Here is a 6,093-nt window from a genome sequence, read left to right as displayed (position 1 = left end):
TGCAAAAATTAACAGTAACAAGCGCCGTAGGTATTCTTTACACTCATTGCTTATCTCACAGGCTAAGAAAGTGGGAAGTGCATACAGTGTCAATGCTGCCTTTACGGCTACGTAAGATTTTGTGCCACCTTGCAGAGAAAGAATAAAACAGATAATAGACAACAAGTGCACTAACATTGTTTCGTAGAACACACCAGCAACTTTACCGATTGCCGTACAGGTGTGGTATAAGTTTCTCTCGCTGTTGCTTGCTTCTCCAAAGAGCAAATGGGCCGCTATGTTACAGAGATAACGAAACATCAGGAGTCATAAACTGGAGGTTTACCATCTTATATAACCTTGCATTGTCGAGAGTGTAAATGCACGCCAAAATTCGATGAATGCGTAGTTTCATACAAGAGTGGAAATGTAAAACCTGTAATGGTAGAAGCCTGGCATATCGATAGTAGTGGAACTGCATGTGTGAGCCAGCTGTCAGCTGACTTGCATGAAGAAGAACTCAGATTCCTGAAGTGCTACTCTCTCACGTAACGCTCCAAGTGTGCGGATTGATTAGGTGTCTCCCTATCCCTGCAGATGCGTGTAAAGGGTATTTTGTGTCCATTTCTTTTCCACCACTGTATGCCTCTTCATCTTGTTTGTGGTGTTTGTGTGACCCCACTTCTTTCTTGTGTCTGCGTTTGCATGCCTACCTTCATTTCAAGATGAATCATTACCAATTTTTCAGCTTTCTGTCATTCTAACATTCTTCACCAGCTTTGAATAGGTAACATGAGTCCAGTATTGCCGTACGAACTGCAGAAATGATGCTGAGCACATGTGGATAGCCTTTGAACGCATATGAAAGCCCAAGATTTCTGTGTCATCATGCATGGCACTTATATTCATAAGTTCTAGCCAGCACATCAGCCCTCGTCCAAAAAGAGCACAGGACAAATTACCTATATCCTTCTAATTGCAAAATAATCCAGATCTCGGAGTTCGTTTATAGTTCACAGTCAATCTATTCGAAATGAATGGCACGGTTGACATGACCTCGGAACTTATACATTTGTGTGACATTTGTGTGAAGACATCATCCAGCCATCACGTCACTGTAGATCCACAGTAAACAGGCAAAAATTCAGCAAATGCACCTGTAAAGATCTGAAAGGTGTTCTGAAAAACACAGTAATGCCGAGGCTTTTTGTAAGAAATGTCTGTATACATATCACTGATATTAAATGAAAGGGTGGCAGGATTGCATTGTCACACAAAAGTATGGCATATGTATGGGTTCTAATGTTGTGTAAACTTGGTGATGTTTAAGAATGGTCGACAAAGTATACTTTCTCGTTGATCACTTAATACACTAGACAAGAACGAAGAAGAGACCAAAGCAACACCGGCAAAATTTCAATGATGAATCACTACCACCTTGCCCAACTGTCAGTTCTGATGGTGCCCTGATTAGAATCTTTAGGTCAGTAGATGATTACCTTTTCTTTATTGAGTGCTGATGGTTCGAGGCTGCGGCAAATGCGCTCACTTTCTACGAAAAAAGTGATGCTAGTTTGAATGTCACGTCTGCTGTTCTGAGCAATGAATGCATTCAAATTGGGTACCCTAGCATATAGGTCAGTGGCTGCTACACATGTTGGACATAAGCAGTCTGTTAGGCCAATTATATACTTCAATTTGACCCATTCAGTGCTGGTGACAAATGGCATCAATGTTTGTTCCCTAAGACCTGTGTTGAATATTGAACAAATATGCTGTGTCCATTTTGCATATCTGCCATTTCTCAGACTGATTTTGTCACATTTTTCTCTAGTTGCCATTATTTTTATTGCACTCAGCGAGTAATGCTGCTATTGTTTGGACGAAGAGGATGAAAAGCAATAGGCGAGCCCAGTTTTCGTTTAACACTACCATATGAAAAAACTAGTAATGGATTCAAAGAAAGCATGGGGAAAAACAATTTAAACCTTTTTAATTGCGCTTTATGGCCATTTGATTTCATTCTTATGCTGCAGCATTCACAGCCATACAGTTAAACAGGACACTTATGATTAATGAAATTTGTAAGATATGGCCTGCCAGAGTAATCTATTTACTTAAGTATAAGTACTCTGTAGTAATCGCATTGTGTTTGAGCACAGGAATATGAACAAAAAATATAAACAATTAAGACCATTCACCTTACTAGGATGACGTGGTTAGCTGTGCCTGTCCTCCACAAAGTTTTCTATAAACTTTCATGCCTTCCCATAGTGCCAAAAAAGGAAAGTTCTGCACGCAGCACATTCACGGCACACTAACGCAACATGCTCACACCATCGTGGACATGAAGGGCGTTAGCATACATTGTACCATCTTTTTCTGTGCTGTTTCACTTAGATTTGCGAACTCAAGTGCCAGTGCACTTGTATTGGCACAAACAATCTGTAGTGAATTGCATCTGATGCCAGCATATGTGTATGTGTATTTGTGTATGTGTATTTTTAAGTCTATTACAAGAAATGAAAAAGAAGTTATTTCGAGGAGTGTCTCCCCTAAAGGACACTAAAGTGAAACCTTAGATCAGTTTAGACAAATAAATTATTCTTTAAGATCTGTAATGTCATTCATTTTACCTTCATAGGTAAATTAGTAGAAGAGGAAATGAAGGCCAGTGTTTAACTTGTTGAATTTCATGCTAAAACTGATCACATACATATCAACATGACGTTGCAAATATCACGTCTTTTATCGTATTTCGGCCACATTGGTTCGCTAAAATTTTGTGAAACTTATGTTAAGATTTAGGTATGTAGGAACACAACGTAAAAAATATTGCCCGTAGCAGGTGCTGGCAAAATCTGATGTCACGGAGAGCTGGTGTGGGAACGTCTGTGCAGCGTCGCCTCGTCTATCTTTTTTTTTTTTGCGCATTGTCTTGCTTACCAATGCCCGAAAGCAGAGCTAGTTGGTAGGAATACATGATAAAAGATGGTAGGCATACAACACGGACACAAGAGAGAAGTTGGGACAACACAAACGCCGACTAACCTTATTCGGCTAGTCGGTTAGTCAGCATTTGTGTTGTCCCGACTTCTCTCTTGTGTTCATGTTTGCATGCCTACCGTCTTTCATGAATCGCCTACCAAGTATCTTCTCGTGTGAAGAGTGGTGTCTTTGGTACTCTGAAGTTGTTTGCACTAAATGACAGAAATTGTTTTTCTCTTTAAAATCCTTTTAACCCGTTTCCTACCACAGACGATCTGAGTTCGTACACAGTTTGTACTGCTCCTACCGAAGAACTGGGCTCGTCCATGCTGAAAGAAGCGTTTGGGTGCGCTGCAATTAAGATACTCGATTCAGTTTGCTGTGTTGTCTTTGACTTACACAGATAGTGCAGTAAAAAATATAAAAACACGGTCAAAGCATGCATTTTATTGAGGACGGGCGAGATTCTGGCAACTTGAATTAGAAAAGGGTGTACGTGCGCGAGTGCTGGCAACAGCTTTGTTCAGTTTGTTCGCTTAAGTTTTGTGGAACGAAGAATATCAGTGCCCCGGAAAGTGTGGCAGCGATACAGAGAATATTTTTTTCTGAATCCTCAGATTCGGATGAGCACCGAATCTCAACGTATCGACAGTGCACGGCAATAGTTGTAAAGAAACCCCCAACGTCACGACGTGTTCACGGCTTTTTTTACGGGCTCCTTCTCCCCGCAAATTATTATTTTTTTCATTCCAGACATTTTCTGCACCAAAGACTGAATAAAAATTAGGGCACCTTCTGTGTTGCAGGGCAGTGAAGCCAATCTTCCGGATACTTTCAAAAAATATTTTTCTTTTATCTTGCGAATAAAGTGCCTTTAAATAGTTTTTTAGTTGTTTCGGGATACATGAAATCGAATGGGCAAATAAAAAAATTGTATTTTTATAGTTTTTTAACAAAAACTCTGTAGGGAAAGAGTTGAAGTTGTTGCTTGCATAATTTTGTCAAAGATGGCTGGCATAAGAAATAGCAATATGGAGTCTCAAAGCGCACAGCAAGGACATCCCTTGACGTACTTTGTAGCTAATGGGGTTTGCACACCAGCCTTGGCAATGAACAACGTACTAGAACGTTACGGACATGTGGACTGATTACATGCTGCCTTTTATTTGACTTGATATGGTTTAAGCTTTTGGTCAAAGCGATTGCAACTGGTTTCATTGATGTTATTGCTCCAAATTTAGTGAAAGCAGTTTATTTGTTTTTATTCAATTCTGTTGTAGCATGCCTGGAAAAGTACATCAAAGCACACCCCATCTGGCTGACTGCACTACCTCAAGGAAACTGCCTTTCTCCCATCTGCAAGTTCCTAAGAAGTTACTAATGAAGCAAGCCAGCAGGGCGTACGTGTTAGGCATGGCAGCATGGAGAACAAATAAACATGAGTATTTGGTGCAAGATGCATTCATTGATTCCGTGCTGCATCAACATGTGGCTGCATGCTTGGCCACGTGTAGACACAGCAAGTAAACTCGTTAACCTCAATGGTAAAAGGTTGTCTATAATCACGTTAAGAAGCACGATGTCTTATTTTTGTAAAAAAATTGCATGGCTCGACTTTGCGTCCAACACCCATCGTTATCTACCCATTATCTGCCCATCACCCAGCATACACCCGGTATGTCCATCACCCACCGTCCACCCATCATCTGTCCATCACCCAATATCCACCCACCATCCGTCCATCATCCACCATCTGTCCACCATCCGTCCATCATCCACCATCTGTCCACCATCCGTCCATCACCCACCATCTGTCCACCATGCGTCCATCATTACCCAGTACCATAATCCACCAAGATGATGGGTAGTGGGTCCCATCATGCCCACCATTGGGCAAATTTTCAATAGGGTAGCGCTTTTTTCATCTTCTGGGACTTGCACTCAAAGAAAACAACATCCGGCATCATCTTGCATTTCTGGTTCACATATATATGCGCTGACGTCCTGTCCAGTCGCCGAAGACTGAAAACGAATATGCAAAAGAGTAAAAGTTTAGCAACCAGCTTTTTGAATCTGTCCAACAGTATGACGCGTAAGATCAGTGGCTAAAACGAGCGTCTACTCATTCAACAGAAATGTACTAAGTAATAAAGATGGGCTGGAGCGCACGTGGCGAAAATTCCTAATACTGGCAGGCAAGTTAGCGCTGGACGTAACGCAAAAATTGTCCTGGCATAGCGTATTTTTGGCACTAACTTATGTAGCTCAAAACTTTGAACATATCAAAGAAATTCCGCGATAAGCAAAGAACCACACAGCGTTTCATGGAATGGCAAAGTACGGGTGCATATTCATAGATGACAATAGAACTGAATGGGTCAGTGGAAAAAAAAAAAACAGTGGTAGATGATATTCCAGTTGACCTGAGGTGAAGAAAAATTTGCCTGCACAAGCTACATGGTGTGTTAGACAGATAAATGGTTGTCACATCAAGCCAAGGAATGTGTACCAAGAGATGAAAAGCACAACAAAGAGTTTATTTCACAAAAGTTCGATATAGATTAGGCTGACGCTGCTGATGACGAAATTTTGAATACGATAGTATTCAGTATCTAATAAGCAATGAAAACAAGATGAGCGGTTGCAGGATCTGCAGAAATATTGCTACATAAATATGTAGACTAATAAAGCTCCATAAATGATCAGTGTGTTATCTGCGGGGGCCTCAGAGTGTTTATTATTCCAAAAATATACTAAATATATTTTTGGAAAAATCGTGTCATATCCATCTTAACGGGGTAATGATGACAATTTTCCCAAGAAATCTATGTTGGAAAAATGCGAGAAGCGTCAAGCGCGCTTTTGAAAGCGTCTTCATTTTGATTTTTCTTCTTGGCTCGTATCGTATATTAAAGTTCAAGCATCCAAAACGCATGAAACTTGAGTTTGGTTGTGCCACAGCTGATGGGAAGCAAACACGGGCACTAGGCACGCGAAAACAGCAGGCCGAACGTAGTTGTAATAGCTCATTCGACATCATGTATACAGCCCGCGTTCAGAGATGAATATGTGGATCTGCTAAAGGCTTCTATAAAATTCTGCATGATACTGAACGTAGGAGGTTAC

The 6,093-nt window shown here is 40.8% G+C and overlaps 1 long non-coding RNA gene across 1 annotated transcript; it reads left to right on the top strand.

The window, feature by feature from the left end:
* Positions 1-1,980: 1,980 nt before the first annotated feature.
* LOC119400335 (uncharacterized) lies at positions 1,981-4,422 on the top strand. Its single transcript, XR_005185059.2, has 2 exons — positions 1,981-3,313; positions 4,248-4,422. It is a non-coding gene; the product is annotated as an uncharacterized LOC119400335 (long non-coding RNA).
* Positions 4,423-6,093: the final 1,671 nt, after the last annotated feature.

This window comes from Rhipicephalus sanguineus, chromosome 7, assembly GCF_013339695.2.
Source record: "Rhipicephalus sanguineus isolate Rsan-2018 chromosome 7, BIME_Rsan_1.4, whole genome shotgun sequence".
NCBI lineage: Eukaryota > Metazoa > Arthropoda > Arachnida > Ixodida > Ixodidae > Rhipicephalus > Rhipicephalus sanguineus.
This window is presented reverse-complemented; position numbering and strand designations above follow the sequence as displayed.